The sequence below is a fragment of the Dermacentor silvarum genome, chromosome 6 (assembly GCF_013339745.2).
Source record: "Dermacentor silvarum isolate Dsil-2018 chromosome 6, BIME_Dsil_1.4, whole genome shotgun sequence".
NCBI lineage: Eukaryota > Metazoa > Arthropoda > Arachnida > Ixodida > Ixodidae > Dermacentor > Dermacentor silvarum.
The window spans coordinates 26,244,581-26,267,192 of NC_051159.1; the positions used below are offsets into that span (position 1 = coordinate 26,244,581).

At 44.0% G+C, this 22,612-nt stretch overlaps 2 non-coding genes across 2 annotated transcripts; both read left to right on the top strand.

Moving 5' to 3' along the window:
* The first annotated feature begins 18,473 nt into the window (after positions 1-18,473).
* On the top strand, positions 18,474-18,545 carry Trnat-ugu (transfer RNA threonine (anticodon UGU)). The gene has a single exon. It is a non-coding gene; the product is annotated as a tRNA-Thr (tRNA).
* Positions 18,546-19,202: 657 nt separating this feature from the next.
* Trnat-cgu (transfer RNA threonine (anticodon CGU)) lies at positions 19,203-19,274 on the top strand. Its single transcript has one exon. It is a non-coding gene; the product is annotated as a tRNA-Thr (tRNA).
* The last annotated feature ends 3,338 nt before the right edge of the window (positions 19,275-22,612 follow it).

A 22,612-nucleotide genomic window follows, 5' to 3' on the forward strand; every position in this document is an offset into this window, starting at 1 on the left:
GCACGAGCGGCGTTTCTCGAGGAAAGCGCAGGAGGGATCGACCCACTAGAAAGGGCTGGAGAGCGTTACCCGCTATGGCGTTCGTATTCTTCGCTACACACTAAATATCATTGGCGTAAAAAAAGAGACAGAACAACTTTACGCAGCCTGAAATCATCATGCAAAGGTACATTACTGTTTACAAATGCTATTAATCAGGTAATGTTGAGCGTACAGCATTCCAAACTTTGCTTCATGAACCGTTCACTGGTTTTTGTTTGACTATCGTGTTCGGTTGAGTTCCTCACAATGACACCGAAATTCTGGTTTATGTTTGGTTATGGTGATCGGTTCTGTGCTTGACAGTGACAATTGTACCTTTGTGATGCATGCTAAAAGGGCATGAACGCTAGCGGCAGTTAAGTTAACTGTGGACCGCACCTTAGCAACTAGTCAGTACAGTTAAGATTCACCTTGATGGTCAGGATAATGAACATGCGAATATGATACACAGGTTGAGTAATTACACCAGTGCATCATTGCGTTGTGTATGCCTTGTATTGTGAGCTATTGTGGCACTAAGGTAAACTTGAAAACACCCACATCTGAAAAATAAATGAAATCCCAGGAATGTCGCACTATTCAGTGCTTACTATGCATTTTTACCCAACATTGTCCTCACAGAAATGAAACAGCTATAACACGGTATGATGCAAGAGCTCCTAAAAAGTTTCGCTTTATCCAGGCTACATTGCATATATCCCACATGTTCTTGATAACTGCACTTTGTTCCGCATACTCCTAAAAAGGAATTACTTGCTATCTGATGTTGTTGCTCCATTGATTACAATGCATTCTTTTGCCATGTGGGCTTACAGCATAAAACTATCCAGTTTCCTTGTTGTGGATTTTACCTTTAACAGTGATTTTGCTTTTTCTTATAGGCACAGCGTGATACCGGTCGCACTAGTGGACCACTGTTACGTGTTCCGGTACACAAATGTTGAATCACCGGGAAGATACCACTATGCACATGTCTACCACCAGTCAAGCCCGTCTCGCGTTGTTTCGGGGCCCACATTCAGGCAGCCCACCACCCTGATAAGCGGCGTTGCTGTGCCCCCACTGTTACTTTGTGATCAGGCATTTCCCCCCACGCCAAACGTTATTATACCATTTGCGAGCACAAGCAGCTCTGAAGAGCAAAACCATTTCAACTATAAGCTAACAAAATCTCGCAGAATAGCAGAAAATGCATTTAGGCGGCTTAAAGCCCGTTTCAGGTTTCTGATGAAGAGAATGGAATGTGACATCAGCAATGTGCCGCTTATAATAACGGTATGCTGTGTACTGAATAATATTTGAGAACACTTTGGTGATGCTGTATCGCAGCAGTGGATCGGTGAGGCGCAGCTGTACGACACAATATTTCAGCAGCCAACACACACTACGGATACACTCATCGTAACTGCGAAAAACATTCGAGCTGCAGTTGCCATGCACTTTCACCAACATATGGACCACTAGCCAAGCGAAGAAGTCGAAAAGTTAAATTCTTTATTAAAATACTGGGACAGCAGGTCCACCAGCTTCTCTTGGGCATTCACTTGCCGCTCCCGCAGAACTTGATCAACTTTAGTTGCATCTTGCAACGTAGCGATCAGTTTATTTTGTTTCTCCAGCAAGTTATTGCGGAAGTTCTCCGTGGCACTCTGCCTCTTCCGTTTTTGTCGGCGGCGCTGTTGTCTGGTGGGTGCAGCCCCTTGGCAATCGCTTGCAGCGTCCTCCACTGCGTCTGCCACCTCCTCCTCTCCAGAGGTATTTTCATTGGAATGTTCCATGCTGGAAATAATCTGGAAGGAATAAAGATATTTGTTGTTTATGCCACCTACACATCAATTGGCTGTTTTCAATGGTATTTCCTTTCACACGAGTGAAAAGCCACAATGGTCATCTGCCACACAAAACACCTTTGTTGTGAATATGACAAGCAGCTTAAGTATTTCATGTATTAGGCGGGGTATTCCAGTTTTCCTAGTTCTTTAGGAAACTTTTTTCGGGGGGAAGTAATTTGGATGCTCATAAAAACAGGGCAAATGTAGATTCCGGGGCTTATTTTCTATAAACAGGTTAAAGAATCACGTATATTAGCACTTGCCATTCCAACAGTTTCATTTGGAGAGCAAGGGCTCTCCTGAATGTGGGATTGATGATTCGCCGGCAGTGCACCAAAGACCCTGTGTATTTCTGAAAAGAACGGCCGGGCAGACGGCGAGGACCCTGTCGTCTTTTCCCGCGACTCTTTCCTGGAAGCACAGAAAGCGACGATAAACAATTAAGAAAACTGAAATACTAGACAAGTAGTAGGAGCTAAACTAGTTTACAAATGCTTGTTGTATGCCTTGACACGTGGACATGAAAGTATATGCAACATTACATGCTCATTTGATATGCTTGTTTACAATTCATTATTATTTCTAGTTTTTTTTAGAAATGGCGACTCAAGATTTGGGTACCTAAAGTGCATTGAGTTTGCATAAGTGGGGCGACAACATTATTGTTGGGATACAGTTTGCCACCATGCTGAAAAGAAAACAACAAAAAAAGACGGAGAAAATTACTTATAAGGACAAAAAACATGCCGTGCACATATGCAACTAAAGGATAGTTTAGTGTGCGAAAGAAGTTACAAAATTTACCGTTTCATTTTGGCAAAGTTTAAAGGCAAAATCTGGTTGAAGGCCTTTAAAGCAAAGCCACACAAACTAGCTGCGATTATTAAGCATGCTGATGTGCCATATTTGTTGATTCTGCTTATAGAAAATGGAACTCTCAGAAGAATTCTCAAGCTATTTTATGTATGCGATATGGCGTTATTTGGGTGCACAAGAGGAAACTGAGCCTGTGTTTCCGACCTCAAGAAAGGATGTTAGACGAGACTATGCTTTTCATTTAAAGGAAACAAAATACAAGGCCGCGCGACGCTGTTTAAAGCCGCTTGTGAAGGCTTTATCACCATGGTGGGCCACTTTCATCCTATTTACCGACATGACCACAGGTTTTGCCGCAGCAAAAACCGGCGCGCCTCGTCACTTCAGCGCTGTTACATCGCCAGCATTGTAGTACACTTCGGCAAAATGAAACGTTTCCTATTGTCGGCGTTACCCGATCAACACTCGGTCACTTATGCTCGTCGTGCAAGCGCAGACACGACGACTTCACCACAACGGCCGCCAATGGAGCCCAATTTCGTTCTCACTCGGCTATCACGCTAGAGGTGGGCTGTGCAGGAAGACCTGAGTTTGGCGCCGTGTGCGTGTCGGTCTTTCTTGTCCCTGTTTATTTCGCGCTGTGCGTGTTTCGTAACCAACACGCCCGCCCGAGCTATGAAAAACACCGCACGGCGCGTCCCCGCGAATAAAATAAAAGGGCTCCGCGCGCTTGTATTGCGATGTTCAATTATTATTGCATATCTCCGAGTACCTCCAAACTAGGACTTTCCTGCGCCCCCCTGTACTCGTTCTCTGCTTAGTGCACGTTTCTTACCGGTATCTCTGGGTGAGGTTGTCGATCTTGGTCAGCACCTGCCGGCGAGTTCTCGTGATGCCGCTCTGCGCAAGAGCTGCCACAATGGCGTCATATATTTTTGCGTTGCGCTTCTCCCCTCAGAGTTGCGGCAGGTGGTCCTCCCACAGCCGGATCAACACCCAGGTCTCCACCTCCGTCCACGTTGACCGTGGCTGCGAAGGGTTTCTGCCTCTGCGAAGCTCCGCTGCCGGTGCGAGCGAAGCAGACGTTGAGGCGCCGGGATCGCTCATTGCGGTGTTTCTCGCCCGGAGAGTTTTGCCGTACGACACGTGCAGCTCGCGCGCGGATAAACAAACGAAATGGCGGAACGACACTTTGCCATGCGGGATTGCGAAGCATGGTGTACAGAGTACAGGCGCTCATGTCGTTAAAAACAAATTGAAAGCTCCAATTACGTGGTGTATAACCAAATGCAAAACAAATAATAATGCTAAAATTTGTAAGTGAGCCAGTTACGACGATTTTATTAACGTGGTTTTCTTCGGAGCTCTAGCTCTCTGGGAGCAAGAGTACTTCTTCCAGCCGGAATGGTCCTTGCCGAACTCCCTTCGCGAAAAGCTCCATTAAACTTCCTCGGCGAAAGGGAGACCGTGTGACACCGAGCGCATCTCCTTCGAGATAAAAACGACGGAGTTCAAAGTAGTTCGCTGGGGCCCATGTAACAGGGGTATAAACCTCTAACAAAAGCATGATTTCCTGAATTTTGACATAAGATATTTGTAACATAATAGCCACCGGAACACGCGCTGGTGTGTTGATGTTGTATCACTAACAGATTGCATATGCGGCGTGTTACGTCGTCACTAGGTTGCTATAAAAGATGATTGCGTAGGAAATAAAGGGCAGTGTTTTTCCACGGTATCAAGTGTGCTGTTTCGCTTCGGCTGCTCCCCGCGAGTTGGCTATGACAATATTATTCTCCTGCGATCAATGCCACAGTTCAGTACCGCATAGATCTTTTTTTAAACCTCATGCCAGATGATGGGTGTTGAAGTCACCAGCCAATATTACCTCATTTCCGCTAGTATAAATTACACTACCCAGATTCCGTGTGTCGTGAACCCCTGAAAGATAGTATATTCGCGATGAATAATGTACGACATAAAGCTGACTTAAGGATATTACTAGAATTTAGAATTCATGGAACAGAAGTTTCAATGCTATCTTTCCGTTGTTGCAAATTCTGGTTGACACTAATGTAAGTAATCCACCACCTATTGTAGACCAATCTAATCGGAAAGAGCGATAATTTCGGAGATAAAAATAGTTTGCTGGGGTCAGCCAAGTTTCTTGTAAAATGATTATATCTGTATTTAATTGAGTAGTGAGACACGAAAAACCTGTGGAAGCTGCAAAAATTTAACGACAGTTCACCTGCAATACTTTTAAAGGTCCTACGGTGGAGATCCTATTGCACTAGCAACACCTTCTGCAAAATACCCTCCTAGAGTTCCTTATTAGGCGGAAATTTTCGGTTATTACTTTGGCGCGACAAAGATGAAGCACGGTTTAATGGTGACCGGCTACGTTTTTGAGATCCAGCATCGAGTTCAACGTCAGTGGTGACGTGCAAGTAGAATGTGTGAGTTTGGTCAGAACTCGCGGAAAATTGAGACATCTCGCGGCTGTCATCTGAGGGAAGCGACCTGCCTTTGTTGATGTTGTTTACTTCTTCTGGAGTTGGAGGCTTAGAAAATTCACGAGGATCAGATGGAGTTATATTTACCAGGTTAGCCATCTCAGAACTGATTAGCTGGCATAACCATTCTGATAGGTTGGCGACTAAACGATCCATCACTTTTGCCATTGCCTTTTCTACTGCGGCTTCAATTGTCAGCGCAAAGGTTGTATCTGTGAAAGAAGTGTGACGTGCGGTAATTCCAGCTTATCCATGTGTCCTCTCTTTGACAATCGTCGTAGAATCTCTCCTAGAACACCTCCTCTTGTCAATAAAGCGAGCACTTGTGTTTCTTGCACGTGCAGTCTGCACGGGCAACGGTGCAGTCAACGGTGCACGTGCAACGTGCAATGGTGCGCGGGCAACGGTGCAGTCTGCATAGTCTGCTGTGTGTGCGTCTTCCCAGAGGCAACACTTCTAATTTTGTGCATTGCGGTCGGTATTACAGATGGCCCTCTCCACATGTGCAACAGCGCAACCCAGATTTGGATCTACTTGCACTACGCCCAAATCTCCAGCAATTTCAGCATTACAGGGGCGTGAAGCGAGAGGTTCAACCCTGAAAACAAGCTGCCATGCTTTGAATTCTGATGGGCACGACGTACCAGCAAATGTCGCAATAACCAATTCAGTGGCGACCGTTATATTTTCCACAATGCGATTGCAGCAGCAAATTGCTATAACTCCGGCCAGGCCAAGCTTCTCCAGGGTTTCAGGGTTAGTTGAGAGCCAACTCGGTGCACGAGTCTCGCTTGGTGCATGCAAGATGTGGTGGCATAAACCAAACACCCCCAATGGGAAAATTTGCACTGTTGAGTGACAGACTAGTGATAAATGAACGAGACAACGTATTGTCTTGTTCCTCCGCTGACCTCGCGTATGACTGTTTTATTAATAATATGTGCTCTGTGTAAAGAAAACACTTTGCTTATAAGACCTTAAACAAGCCTAAGCGGGCCCGCAAGCCTTGGATTACTTCCAGGGTACTTAATATGATTAAAGACAAGAATAGGTTATATCAGGTGTTTTTGGTAACGCGAGATGTGAGCGCATTTAACGTTTTTAAGGTTTACAGAAATAAACTCACTAAAATACAAAAGCAAGCTAAACGTAGTTATTACTTTACGATGTTCGATGGTGTTACTGACACTAAACACATCTGGAACAAACTGAATTCTATTGTTTCTTTTAAAAGAGCCACCAGTGATATTGGCGAGCTGTTAATTAATGATGAAATATGCAAGGGTACAGTATTAGCCAACAAGTTTAACGAGTACTTCACTTCATTAGTTGATAGCACTCACAGTCAGGATTCATTAGATCACTTACCTCCCCCTGTAAGGGATTCGCTATTTGCTCATCCAACAGATCCACAAGAGGTCATTAATGTGTTTCAGAGTTTCAAAAGAAGTAAAAGTGAGGACATAGATGGATTAAAATTGGAACCCATCATCTTTGTTTTAGATCTCATCTGCACTACTTTAGCACACATATATAACCTTGCATTAGACACAGGTGTATTTCCCGAGAAAATGAAAACCGCGAAAGTCACAGTCATTTACAAAGGTGGAGATAAAAATAAATTGGGTAATTATAGACCAATTTCAATTCTGCCAATATTTTCCAAGGGGCTTGAAAAATTGCTATATACAAGATTGTCCAAGTTTTTTTATCAACACAATGTCATCACGTCGTCACAGTATGGGTTTCAGCCTGGCGTTTCAACAGAAAGTGCTTTGCTATATCAAAAAGAATTAATCATAAAGAACATGGAAGCAAAAAAACTTACACTAGGAATATACCTAGATTTTTCGAAGGCATTCTACCGAATTAATCATATTACTCTGATAGAAAAGCTATATTGTTATGGCATTCGCGGTGTCATTTCAACTCTTATAAAAAGTTACTTATCAAATCGGCATCAGTGTGTATCTATTAACAGAGAGTTGTCATTGTCTAAAGGTGTTAGGAATGGCGTACCACAAGGAAGTATACTTGGGCCCCTTTTATTCAATATTTTCATTAATGATATTGTAAGAGTTGACAGCTCTGTAGATTATGTTATTTATGCAGATGACACTGCTTTATTTTTTTCTGGTGAAACCATTGACAATCTCGTTGTGTCTGCTAATAAAGTACTAAAGAAAATATACGTATGTACTGTTAAAAACTCGCTACACATAAATTGCTCTAAGACTAAAGCTGTACTGTTCCGAGCGAAATCAAAACTTTGCAAACCAACTCAGAAATTATTTCTCAACAGTAATGAAATCGAACTTTCCCCATCCGTAAAAACACTTGGTGTTATCTTTAGCGAATACTTATTATGGTATTACCATACAGAGCACATCAGTCATAAACGTTCCAGAGTGTTAGGCATATTGCGAAGGTGTCAACACATACTACCTGTCCCTCAAAAGCTTTTAGTGTACAATGCCCTTTGTTCTTCTCATCTACATTATTGCTATCTAGTTTGGTCAACAGGCTCTAAAAAATCGTTAAATGCTTTAGTCACTCTGCAAAAAAATACATTGCTGTCTATTGAAGGTCTCTTATAATGCGCACACCTCTGAACTGTTTAAGAAGTTTGGAATCTTGAGAGTTGATCATTGTTATGAATACCAGCTCTTGTCGGCTTTTAAATCTGAAATACGCAGAGGCAGTATGTACATACGTAATTAAGCTGCCTTGCAACCTAATACAGCCTGTCGTCCAACTCGACATACGGAGATTTGGTATGTACCACGTACTCGAACAAATTATGGGGTTCAAACTCTTCGTTTCTGTCTTCCAAATGTACTAAATAGGTGGAAACTAACAATTGAGAACTTGAGTACTTTATCAATAACAGAGTTATATAAAATGATGTGTTTATTTCAACAATTAAAGAGCATATGGTTTTCGTGCTATCTAATTTTTTACGCAATTTTCTGTGAAGTACCACATATGTATATGTATTTTTATGTATCGTTGTTTTCTGTTGCCTGTGCTTGTCGTTTTTGTTTTATGTTAGGGGTGATGGGGCTCGTCAAGCTGCTTCTATGCAGCTTTTTTCCCGTCATACCCAACCACAAATGCACATTTCTCATGTACTATGTGGTTAAATAAACTCAAACTCAAACTCAAATTGCCTACAGTTTTCACAACAAGTACACATATGCGATAAAACACAGGAATGCAGCACCCTAAGCAAATAACATGGCACGTAAGCGCGTCGCGTGCCTGCCGTTTTTAAATCCCAGGGGGCGCGACTTTTGGCGTGATGTTCAAATGGCATGGAGCGCTGTTCACAGTTGCCGGTGCACTGACTTGCTCCTCGGGCTTTTTACAATTTTTTGGAGCTAAAACCTAAAAATGCATTTTTTTGGTCGGTTTACCCTACCATCCCCCATTAATCTCATCTCACGCTCATGACAAAGTATTCGCACTGCTTTGTCGCTATAATTGAGATCGGTTGCGACGACACCACCTTGAGTGGCAAAGGTAGCTTGATTTGTACCTAACTGATGACACCGCGTCATTTAACGCTGACACTACGGAACACCTTGACTGGCAATGACAGAAAATAAAACTACATCTATGGTGTACTGGAATGTGCCGTCTGCAGAGAAAACCAATGTGACAAGTGGGGATGCTTTTGTAATGACTCACGCGAAATTTAAATATGGTATGGAAAACTTTCTGCATTTATAAATTAAAACGTTCTCAAATCTCAATTGTAATTATTCTAATGTGCAAAAAATAAACAATACAAACTGTTAGGATACATCAATAACGCCTTCTAAGCTTGCGCATTTCCAATCACAGATCATGCAGTGTTCCTGATCGTGTGCTCAGCGTTTCGGTTGCGGAAGACGAGGGAGGAGGCGATGCAGAAGACAAACACTCGTCTGCTTATTCTGTTCGATAAGCACGCATATGTTTCTTTTTTTTTACAGTGTATGCTGTTATGGGCTCCTTCCAATTGGTAGCCGTTTCGGTTCGCGATGGTGTCCGCCGCCGCCGCCATTGGGGACCGTAACCGCTATCGCCGTAACCGCTATCGCCGTAGTGCCGAAATTGGAGCTACTCTTCAGCCGCTCCACCAGCTGACGCTGTGACTGTACTGCGTGTTCGGCGCAGGCCTGTGACTGTTTTCATCAAAATATTTCGAGACAAACGAGGATGAGAAGCCCGAAAGGAGCACCTGCACTGTACCTGGTGGGTTGCACGGTATTCCTTTCATGTTGCATAAGCCATAAAAGCGGTCGCCAGGTTTCACTGAAGAAAAAAAAAAAACGCCCTGTGATGAAGGCAGCCACCATCGTTTCCATATTTCGCTCCGCAAAAGGGCGCCAAAAGTTCAGGATACAGCCAATGTTCCCTATGTGCCAGATCTGAAGAAGCCCGTAGTTGTTATAATCGTTGCGCAGGAACCTCAATGCACAAAAAAACAAGACTTTTGGAAACCCAGCGCTTGCCGTGCACACACACACACACACACAAATGCGAACGTGGCAGGAAAAAATCAAAATCCCTTTCTTAAAGAAAGATGGTTGAACGCGAAGATTTCGTCCATGCAAACTTAATCAAAGTCAAAGTCCAAAGACAACGACCATGCAACGAACCCATGAAATGCTGAGCGACCCGATGCGATGCATATGTGATTAGATTGCTTGTTGAGGATTGTATTTTGTGAACATTGAAGTTGAATGAAGGCACATTTCGTTTAGTTGCATAGCCTTTATTTTACATCATATAGCCTTTCATCACCCGCGCACTCACACTTTCACGGACTGCATGCCGTTTACGATACAGCGGATCCGCTTTTCGCGCACGATCGCGCTCGCGCTTACGTTCGTGTACGGCAGCCTCTTCTGCCGTGCGCTGCACCCGTGGCCTACCCATGGTGACGGCCGGTAATGCATTTTGTGACGCGCGTAATGCAATGCAGATATTATTGGAGATATACAGTTCGTCTGGGTAGCGTGGCGTTGCATTTGTTATTGTTCTTATCGGTACAACTGCCAATGTAAACTGTAGTGTTCCAAGATTGAGCGCGCCGATGTGCAGATAGTTCCATTGTGTAAGTTGGCTTTCCTGCACTGCCATTTCGGCGCTCACGGACAAATCAGTGAGACATAGAAAGCTTCGCTTTAAAACCGCAGCAAGCCATCGGCGAGCTTCGCACGGACATGCATGGCCTCCGCGACAACCATATATAACTACCGATCCCGCAGGCCCTGCGTTGTACCTTTATGGCTCCGCTTGCCAGCAATTAATTCAGGCTGAAGCGACAGCTGACGCTGCAGAGTAGACCGGGGTGATCCAACACGTCGTCGAAAAAAGAGGCACGTTTTCACCCCCGGACGATACACTGCCTTATTCGAGTACACCATACCACATTCAGTAGACTCTGTTCAAGATGTTACGTCGGCCTCGTGGCACGTCTCTAAATTTAATGCTGCGAATTTTTGTCCGAGTCACGCCTGTTTTCTTGTAGTGCGAGTATCTCGGTGTTTTCATGGGTCAATGAACAAACAACTGCCGCCATCTGCAGTCAAGGATGGGAAATGGCTGAGACAACGCCGGAGGGCCCGCCAATGCGTACATGTGCATTTTCGGCGCCAGGCCTTGATGCGCGGCACTAAGCGAGCGTCAAGCGGCATCATATTTCGGCACCGCGCCCTTTTGGCCGCGATGACGCGGACGTGCGCCACGTTGGTTTAGCTGGTTCTGGTGCTCCTCAGCGTTTTGCAGCAGGCAATAGAAAAACAACAAAGCGCGCATAGGGCTCCAGCAGGTCGGCGCGCGTCAACGTATCGCGTTGCAACGATTCGCGCGATGCTTTGCATTTCGCAAATATCAACTACCTCTAAATCTACCAATTCCTTCTTGCGGACGTACGATCTTAGCAAAGTAAAAAATAAAAAATTAGTCCACTTTCCCCGATGTATCCTCGATGTGGGTGCCCACACCATGACAAGTTCGGTCTTTCGCGTAACCTGCACGTCGCGTGGAGTTCATTTTTATATTTTGCACGTTGTGGAAAAGCCAACAAATTACGGAGGAAGAGTGGGGTGAGTTACACTTCATTTAAAATGTTTGGTCTGTCTTCCGTCAGCTCCAGACGAAAGAGAATATTAATGCATGAAATAGTACTTAAAATATTTGTGGCTGCGAAACAAGACAGTAAGAAGACAGTGAAGACAGGAAGGGGTGTATTGTGTTACGAGTTTATTTTCTCCATCAGCAGCGGAGTAAAGGCGCCATGGTTTGTACGCAGGTGGCACAGGAGAGAACAGCAGTCAATACCAGAGTGCCACGATGTTCTCAGTGGCTAGCGCAGAACACCTGCCGGAAGAAGAAAACGTTATTGGTTAGAGCGAAGGTAATGTGTTATCACTAAGTTGGACATCGTTTTGCGAGAAGATGGAACAGGGGATGCATCTTGAGAGTGATGCTTGTGACCGTATGTAAATAAAAGAGGAAAACTAGTCGTGTGGATAAACTAGGACTGGCCTTATGCTTGCGCAAAGTGAGTAGTGATGTGTCATAGTAACAGATGTGTTCTCCTTCTTGCCATCAATACTACGTCGGTTCAATTGGCAACCTGAAAATGGTAGTTCCCATAACTAAGTGCCACAGACGAGGCTGGAAGATGGGTTCACAATGCAAGCAGATTAGACATTTGCTGTGAAAACACGTTCCTTTGGCTGCTGCCGCCCTGATCATGGAACAAAGGTCAGCACTGCTTATGAAAGTTTGCATTGGAAATCGACTCATGACAGCTAATTAGGCTATAAAGAATAGAACAATTGTACTAGAATGGCCTCGCACTCAAATGTTGAGCACACGCTTTCGCAGAGCTTAAACGTGAAAGAAACGCAACCATTGTACTCACCTCTGACACACCAGGTTCCACCGCAAGGCTTTGGGCAGCATTCGAGGCCGATAGCGGCACACTCGCCTGGCACGCACTCAGTGTAGGCGCAGTCGCTGAAGATGCCCTCGTTGCTGGGACACCGAGCCATTGCTGGAGTAGATGCCGAGAACAGTATCAGCAGAAGCAGCAACGTAGCGACGGTGGACTTCATGTCGCAGGCTGGAACGGAACTGCGGCTAGATCCCTCGCATCCACGGCAGCGTGCGTGATTCTGTGTGCGTACCCTCATGTAATCACGTATATATATATATATATATATATATATATATATATATATATATATATATATATATATAGCCACTGCTGATTGCTTTGCCTGCGTGTTTGTTCTTGCTATAGCTGGGCTACGTCAGAACGACAAGATAGAAATGGTAAAATAATCTATCACTTCGTGATTGTACGCTGATGACAATGTACTGGTGCTGCATTGGCAATATATATAACAAAAGACGCTATCGTCGCCCACATAAGGCAACTGCCGCGTGTGCTGCGAGGGTATGTTCCGTCATCATGGGTAGTTTTGTGCAATGCTGCGAAGGTTGAAGGCAAGGCTAGCATCATCGTCACAAGCGATAAAGCATATCTGGAACGTGTACCACTTTACCGCCTTATTTATCGGCTGCTTATTTGTTTCAGTGCTAGCCACAAGTGCGGATTTAAAAAGCCGCCACACACTCGAAAGCCGCATACTTGACTGAATTTCGAGCAAATGCCAACAAATGTTGTAATGCTCTCCGCGTAAGGGATTTCATTTGCGTAGAAGCGAAAATGTTCGTCTACCTATCCAGTTCTAAAGTAGTAATTGACATAAGATTTTAAAAAGTCGGCAAACTTCTGACATTCTTCTGGCAGTATACTGATTTAGTGCTAGAACAGCAGGCTGTCCCCGCAGACAACACTCTCAAGAACACATTTTCGATTGGCACACGTGAGCCACCGCATTGCCAATCGTAGCTTGCAAAATACATGCGGATGTATCACTTATTTCAGTGCCTGTGTGGTATCGAAAAGCGTGCACATATCCGCCAGCGTAAATGTTGCGCGCAGTCCAGTCGACCGCGCTTCCAGCTGCCTAGTGCACATGTCCCTGCTCCCTATATTGCGAACTGCCCCCGCAGTGCCAATTGTCGATTGTGGGAAATTTTTTACTAAGCACGTAACCACTTATTTGCCCCAGCGAGTCTTCCTGAACCAAGTATCGTCGAATATGTAGCAACATATCTCGAATGTTAGCTATTGTTGTTAATTGACACGTTCGGGAGCACTGCTCTTGCGGCGCGTGAACGGACATGTCACGTGCTTTTCCTTATATTCACGGGCTTTGTCTTCTTTCTGGGGATTTACAGTACAAAAACCAGTTCTGATTATGAGGCACGCCGCAGTGGTGGGCTCCAGATTAATTTTGACCACCTGGGGTGCTTTAACGTGCACTACAACGCAAGCACCGGGGTGTTGTTTGCGTTGCGGGTCCATTTCGAAACGGGGGGGGAGGTTGCGCCACCAATCATCCCTCTCCGCCTCGGTGCCATCTCGTGGGGTCGCATGAAAACGCCGGGTTGGCGGCGTTTTCAAACTTGGGATCATACAAAAGTGTGCGTCATACAGCGGTTTTCGCCGGATCTTACATTTGCTTGTTCATTACGTGACGTAATTCACCCTGGCGACCACATGAGCGTGTTAGCGCTTCTGTGCGCGCCGCGCTTGGGTTTAAAGTGGAAGGAAACATAAACAGATCAGCCGTAGAGATCAGCAAGAGACGATTAGAGTACTGGTGGAAAAAAAGCAGGGAAAAGATGGATACGACCTGATCTCTTAAAATCATAGGCAGCGGTACAAGCTAAATTTTTGAAAAAGGTATACAAAAATGCTAGATAAAGAACATGTGTAGTATACCTGATTAAATCAAGCAGGCTAGGTGACTATTTGTCGCCACCCCGTTTCAAAGGGGATGCCAATAAATCATCATCATCATCATCATCATCATCATCGATTGGCGTAGCCGTCTTTAATCAAACGCTTTGACGGTACGGTGATCACTACTGTGTGCGTTCCACCTGCAACGCCTACGAAAGACATCGAAACGTTCATGATAGACATGTTCGGTTGGGTGATGCCCAACGACGATGCGCCCATTCTCATCATGGGGGCAATAGTATTCACTATAGCAGACCCACCATAGTCACAGCTTCGCTGGCTTTCATCTTCCCAGTAGTGGAAGGGCTCTGGATTTTTCTTCTATAGCTGGTGAATTGGTGCGTATATCGTAGAGATAACCGGTTGCGTGTAGTCTATGGCCACTTGGGCACAGTGTCGATTTGGTGTTTTAAATGATTCAAAACGCCCATCTGCTCTCGCTACTATATGGAATATTTTACGGCAAGCGGTATCTCACACTTATTGATTTGCCGTCACAGTTTATGTCCGTAAAAAAGCAAACACACTATGCTTTATCTGGATATTGAGCAGCCACTAAGCGGATTGCGTGGGCTAAGCATCATACTGTGGATAAATCTTGTTTTGTGGCGCTCGAGCGGGCCACCATAACCGCTGCGGTGTCTGTGCAGTGAAATTCTCGTGAAGCGCTTCACGCATGTACCTACAAATTGTGCTAGCGTGAGGATTTTTCAAAGCAGACACAGGCAATATAAATGTACTGATCCGCAAAAGCTTTCGCAGCATGGAACTTGCGCTCATCTCAGCCACTCGTCACTTTGCAACTTGGCTGGAAAATTAGAGAGCAACAGATTATTCGTGTGGGGAAGCGTCCTTTGCACGTCTCAAACTGAAGGCATTGGATGCGATGATATTCCGAATTTTATTTTTTCGGATCTCTTTATATAAACAGTTTATAGGTGCCGTGGTTAGGTTGAACGCTATTCGAAACGCCTAAAGCGCCACTTGATTCTTCGGCTTCGAATTTTAACAATCGCGCATACTATGAAGTGCTTATTGTGCATAATAGGTGTTCGAGTTTTGACAACAGCGCAAATTATGAAGTGTTTCCCGTGCGAAATAAGTGTTTCCGTTTCTCAATGCTGTTTCATCTTGCGCTATTGTTTCGGACAGACCGCATACTACATGCGCTGTAGAAATAAAAGGTCAGTTAATTCAGCTGCTGGCCTTATATTAATAGATTATTCACTGATAGTGAATTCCAATGCCATATTCAGAGCACTTCTTTCTGGAGCAAGATAATTCCAAAAGCATACAAAGAGCACGCGCGGAGGCGAGAGCACTCCGCGGAGCAAGTAAAACTGCTTAGCCAGAATCGATGCAGTAGGCTGGAACTGTCGGCCGAAGTATTTTCTGTTTCTTCCCAGCATGCCTCTTGGCCTCTGTTTACGCCAATGTCCACGGATGCAGTGGACGCCACCATGTCACTCCGTGCATTTTTCTCGCACTGCTGGAGAGCGACAGCTCTCAATGTGAAAGTTCAAGTTCGAACAATGTAGGGATGAATCTGACCGCGACCTTGAAGCCACCGCTTGCGGGCAAGACTTCGAAATCATGTTTTGCCTTCCTGCCAAGTGAGGCTAAAGCAGTCGGCTACGTCGAGTACGTTCTCTGCTGTTACTAGCTGAGGAGCCGCTTTCGATTTGTAAGGATAAGGTGGTTTGAGGAGAGCGGACTAAGTACTATAGTGTAGCATCGTGGGAGGTTAGGATAGAAGCTACTTGCCATGCTGTCGGGATAATACTGCATAAGAGAACCAAACTTTACTTACCGCGATCGGCAAGACAGGCCCCGTTCACCGTTGACAATATGAGAAGGTCAACCGCTGATGTGGGTTGTGTTATATCGATCTACAGGAAGGTCGTGGAAACGAAGATTGTTGCGATGCCGTCCCGTAGGCGCCAAGTACTACAACCATAGCGTAACTACAGTGGCTAAAGCGCAACCGTGGCGACAAGCGACCGGGAAGAATAGCACCGCCTATGGGGTATGCCATCTCTCACCGCAAAGCCGTGTTTGCGCCGGGCCAGCCAGTGCTTTCTGCTCGAGAGAGGGTGGCTTCGCTTCATATACACGTTCTAGTTCGACAATGCCATGTAGCTTTCTGGAATCTTTGCACTCGACACTGTGCACATTGGTGCCGTCCCCTTGCATCCCATTAGCTACGTCTCCCATTCCCCTCCGGGAATATCCGGTCGCCCCGTCCCCTTATGCAGTTCATTGCGCTATTAGTGCATCGTAGCTTCAATGGTTCCTCCACATGTTATCTTCTAGAGTGTCTGCTTTTCTTCACAGACCTTGACAGCCGTATGTGCCAAGTCGCAACTCGAAAGTCAGCAATTTTGTAAAAGCTTTTTTATTATTATTTTCTCTGTGCCTTTTGTGTGTAAGCTTGCTTGCCACCCTGGACCCTTTGCTGGTTGGTGCTTGTGTTGTCACCTGTGTCTAGGCCGCTGTAGTGCCGTGAGCGCTGCACGATGTATCAAGGAGAAGCCGCCGCTGGCGGGCGGAGACACAGACAAACCAGCGCGCAAGAGACGCAGGGTAGCTGCATATCCGGTTGCATGGTGCGCACGAGCGCCTCCTTGCTCTGGTAGAAGGGTTTGTGTTCCAGTTGCGGATTTGAAGGCGTCACTCTACGCCGTAATGACGTGCTCGCTCACGCAGTAGGTCGCCCACCCCGACTCTGCCATTGGAATTTGAGGTGATACTCCAAATAATTTAGTGGAATTGGAGCTTGTTCTAATCCTATCAACCCACCGAACAGATCTTATTATGCCTAAGCAGGTTGTAAGTAACCTTATCAACACACCCGGTAGATCTACTTTGTATTGCTAGTGTGGCAAATAATGTATTGATCTCAGGGTATGAGGAATAAAGATATTGTAGTCTGTTACCGCAAATAACTTGCAATATTTACATATATAGATCACAATTCAAAGCTGCAGTCTTTATTCTGAACATGTTTGTTCTGCACGGGCATATTGAATTAACAGAGCCGAAAAATGCCCCAGATAGTCCAACCAGGTATCTTTGTTTCAGCCATTATTATGGGAATTATTTGGGATTCTCGCATTTATTGCTCAGTGTGATGAGCACATACATTATGTGTCATACGTATCATGAAACGGAAAGAACCGTTGATTGCACCAGGGGCCATTATGATTGTCTAACTGTTCATGATTCTGGAACTTGGTTAACGTTATAATGATGCGGATTCGTACTGGGATGAAGCCGTTAGTCACAGGTAAACCACATTAATTACAGACTTTAGTGAATAAATCAAATTATGTATTAAAGTACCTAATTAACCGCAAAAAGAATAGTGACTGAATATTTTCGCCTCACATTGTTGCACGTCTGGCGCTCTACTGCCTTCTGGGGCCCTTGCGCCATAAAACCCCAATAATCATCATCATTACGTTGTTAAATCTGCTTACTTGCTATTTGCTGCGTGCACCTGAAACACCTTTCACACCGGTGACACCAAGGTAAAGGGAAGCCCGACAACCATATCTACTAAAGCAATTTGCTTAATTGTTTAATTGCATATTACATGTATTTCACTAAATAGGTAATATCTACATATATTTACATCAATAATAGCAGGTAATCAATTATGGTGCACGTGTTTCAGCACTAGCGGAATTTCTTCAAATTCTTCGACAGTGTAGCTATCTGTTAACATTATAGCATTATTGCAGATCAGAAAAATACACTTTTTATACTTTCATTACCACAGAGTAACACTCAGCCTAGTGACATCAGTCCTCGTAACAAGCGAACACTTTATATCAGCTTCTCTTCCCTTTACTTGGCGCAAAGCCATTCCGCCTATCACAGTGCTTATCGCTCAGTCTCTGAGTGGTTCCCCGGAAAGATAACGGAGTTAGCTCATTCGTGCCGGACCACCGATATGCGTGTGTGTTCCGTATCTTTCTGAACAACCGCAAAACTACGTTGTTCTGCATTAAAATGACAGCATTAACTTTCATTTTCAACTCTCAATACCCTGCAAATTCTCACAACTATGTTCATTCATTCGTGAGAGATGACATACGGCGATCCTCTTCCTTCTTAAAGTGCAATATACCATTGGCAGATAACGAGTGAGCAAACAAAGGTAAAGTAAGCAAACACAATGCATGCGACGCATTATGGCTGTGCCAGAAATCGGTGTTGTGTTCGCCCAGCGCTGTATCGTAGTGAACAATGGGGCGTCATGTCCAGCAACTCAATGTTTGTAAAATACGGACTCAACGGGGGGACAGCGTGCTTTTCCGAGATAAAGATAATAAAACAAATATGGCTTTTGCAATGACTAGTGTCTCAAAGAGGTTGGGAGCCACCGCCGCTATAGCTCAGTGGCAGAGCGCTGGTCTTGTAAACCAGCGGTCGTGAGTTCAATCCTCACTGGCGGCTGTAATTCTTTTTTTTTCGCAAGCTTTTCTTTTTTATTCGCGTGCAGCCCTAAGATGATCGGCGAACGAAGCATAAATGCTCAGAGCAGGCTTATTGGTTACGTAAAGATCAATGTTATTCTTATTATCTGCTCATCCTTCCTTACGTTGATCCCCGAAAGAGTACTTATCTTTCAGAGAAAATTTATATCTGTAAAACCAAGAATGTCATGGGCCTTCCGCAATATAAACTAATGTGTTAGATTTGTCAATTGTCTATAAATTTCTCAGCATTCATTACTTTTTTATCACTTGTTGACACCTCTAACAAAGTCAATTTTGTACGGAAACAAGTGTTCATCCGCTGCTCATCAAATAATAAAGAGAAAAGGATAAAACTCTCACTGGCATCCGTTTGCAATGGGCACCTTTTTTAATGAATATTGACCCTTTGCAAATAGGAGAAAAAAAAAACACGCGCTGCGTGTTTGCTCTACTATGCGAAAAATTTTTGCGATCTCTCTTTTTTCTTTTGGATATGTTTTAGTAAACCTATTATTAAGAGATCCATTTTATGTGTGCGTAAGCGTCTTTCTTCGGAATACATTTTCATTTCTTGTTTGGTTACTATCATGACTTGATCTAAAAAGTGCGTAACGTTGTCACTGCTCTCATCGTCGCCGCTATAGCTCAGTGGCAGAGCGCTGGTCTCGTAAACCAGCGGTCGTGAGTTCAATCCTCACTGGCGGCTAACTTTTTTTTGTTGAGTGCAATAGGTTTATTTTTATTAATAATTGATTGGTCTACCGTGTAAATTAATTTCTGATTGCAGTAGCGATGAAAAATGTAAGATGGCGTTTTTTTGAACGCGAAATTGTTGATAGCAACTTTTAATAGATATATGGCAACTCAGAAGGCAAGTGCACGATAAATAACTACAGACGAACATATTTCGTTTCCTGTTTTGAAGAATTCTAAGCCGACTGCCATCCACATCATTCTGACGACAGTAGACAAAAGGAAAAGCGGTAACAGAAGCGCTACTTAACGTAATTTTATGTCTAATGTTCTGCCGGTGACGTGAGGTGTCTGCAAGTTTGATTATTTCAGTATACATTGCCTTTCGCCAAGACTGGAACAAAAATACTGCGGCATCCTGATATCTTTAGGCGCGTTGAAAAAAAAAAGAATTGTGTGGTTTAACCTACCATACGCTACGACCTACGAAACGCACAAGCAGCTATTTGATGTCTAAAAGATGTTTTGAACGGATAATTCAAAAGTCTAATAGCTGTCCTGGTCAATACATTTTCTAGCAGTGGACGTCTACAGGCACTTCAGTAAGCCCTGCGAACGTTACGCTAAAAGTTGGCTAATAAACATCTCGAGAAGAACAACTTCAAGAATTGCATTAGACATTTACAGAATTCTGTAATAACGGCTTCGGAAACGTTATGCAGGCTTTTATAAAACATCTTGACAAGAACAAGTTAAGAATTTTATGAGACATTCCCAGAATTTTGTTACAAATTAAACTATAAAAGCCTGCATTTTGTTTCTGAAGCCATAACGTATAATGGCTTGAGAAACAATCTGCAGGCATTTTATAGCCGTCTTTAAAGCAGCGTTTATAGATTGTCATTCTAGAGTGACGTGGTAAGCAAAATTATTGGCAACTTCTTCAGCACACCATGCATCCTTATGCTAGCTTCGTAGTATACATGTTACTATATAGAACTTGAAATTAAATCGAAGCATTACATTATATTATTTATAATAACTTGCATAAAATTTTTAAACATATGTCTTATGTGCAATACACATGCAAAGCAAATGTGCATAACATGCAGAAAAAATTACAACCTGTCCTTGTGAGAAAGCGGCTTTATTGAGTAATAAATAAAAGGACACGCAGAATGATTTTACAAAATTATAAAATACAGTAGAAAAGGTGACCACAGAAAATAAGACGTAGCTGCAGTAACCACAGCAATCCAAGTCCTTCCCTCTTGGATACCACTGGCTGCCCACAGAAGTTTGCTATGTAATACAAGAGTGAAGAAAAAAGTGAGTAAGCCACACTTGATTTACAATAAATATGTGCAATTCGGTATTTCAAATATCAACGTATGTGCCGTTGTTTTACCTCAGTCACATTTACTTTATAAATTTAAGCAATACTTTCTCGCAAAATCTTATGCTGTACGATGACGATCAGAAATATGTTACAGATATGATATGAAAAAGCGACTGTAGAGTTAAATTAAAATGGCAAATGATTTAATCCACACACGACTTGCAGTAGGTCATTAGCAGTTAGATGGTTTGCAAACAAATATCTTACAAGAGTATGTTACTTTTGTTTATGTAGTGGTGTTGGGGGGTTGTAGCAACAGGCGGGCTAGCCTGGCAATCAAGGCCGGCAACTGCTCCTTCCGAGTGTCTCTTACAATATCACTGCGGTATTGTACAACGTGCCAATAAAACCATTGTATTCTTAAAGGGGCCCTGAAACACTTATACAATACAAACAGCAATACAATTAAGCTCTGGCTTGCCATGACTAACAGAAAAGGCAGCCACATGGCGCCAAATAAGAAATAACAGTACACAAAAGAGGTGCATTAAAATTAAAAGAAGCCACTTAACAGAACAGTCAAGCCTTCCATGCTCCTACAGGTTTACCTCAAGATTAATTAGGTGTGCATGAAACTGTGCAAAACACCGTTTGACCCCTCTTCATCTGTTTGCGGAACATTTGCCCTACAGCAAGATAAACAAATTTGTAGCAGCATACAAACGGTAAAATGCCAAAAGTAAGTAAACAATGCAGTGATTGTGCACGCACATAAACAAAGCGACCGAATAAGCATACATTCAGGCTCTGGCTTGCAACCATGCAACTTACCTTGACAAAACAAAAACAATGGCGCCAGCAGGCCTTGTGGTTCCGTGAAAGAGTAAAAGAGCTGCATAGGAATTAGAAGGAGACAGTCAACAAAACAGTCGACGTTTTGCTCGCACGCCCAATTTCTTAAGTGGCGAGCGATCTCTGTCGAACTTTCACTCTGTTCCGACGGACGAAACGCTGCCGCGCACTCACTTTGCTCACACGTCTCACTTGGAAGCGATGCAGTAGAGCTTGAACTACTGCCCTATTCGTCACGAAATAACACTGCACTCGCTTCTTTGTCCGGCGCACCAATAGGTCCTGACACAGTCCTGTCATGCGGGTCTCGCGACACGTTGCTTGTAGAGCCGAAGCTGTGCTCCGATATACCATCGTTTGACGAGACACCAACAGACGGAAAAGAAGCTGAATGCGGTGTGTGCACTCTGTCAGTACCGTCAGTTAAACGCGACTCTCGTTGGACACTTTTTGGCACGTGGAGATCGCAAACCAAGGGCTCGACTACAACAAGTCGACGATATTTTTGCTGTCGAGATAAGGCTGCTAATGGCTTTTTCTTCCTTTCTATTGCCACATGCAGCTAGAATTTCTGTAATAATTAAACTAATTATGTGAAAATCCAGCTTTACCTCCCACAACACAAAAGAAAGTTATTTTACATACCGCGCATGCAAATAATACGAGTCTAAACTTCGCGCCAGCATGGGCCCGCCAAAACAAAAGTGGCGTGCAAGTTGTAGCAGGTAAATGCATACGTACCGTAAAGAACTACACCACCGTATCTGCAGGCGCTTGTCAAGGGTTGAACGTGGGCCACAAGCGGTAGAACCATGAGCACCGGCGAGCGAACGTTTGTGGGCATGAGCACGGCCCTTTGAATCGCTCGCGCTTAAATTAAGTTCAACGGTCATACACGCTTACCAAAGCGCGTATAACCGTTACCGGGCTTTACGGTTATACGGGCTTTACCGAAGTGGCTTTACTCGCGCTTACTCGCGCTTAAAACCCATATATATATATATATATATATATATATATATATATATATATATATAAAGTAGCGACACTCTCCTCCTCCGCCTTCCCCTCTCCTGGTATCTCCTCTCTTTCGCGCTCCTTTTTCGACCGTTACGCTGCCTACACCGCTCGAAACACGTGAACTTGTTTATCTTTCGCCA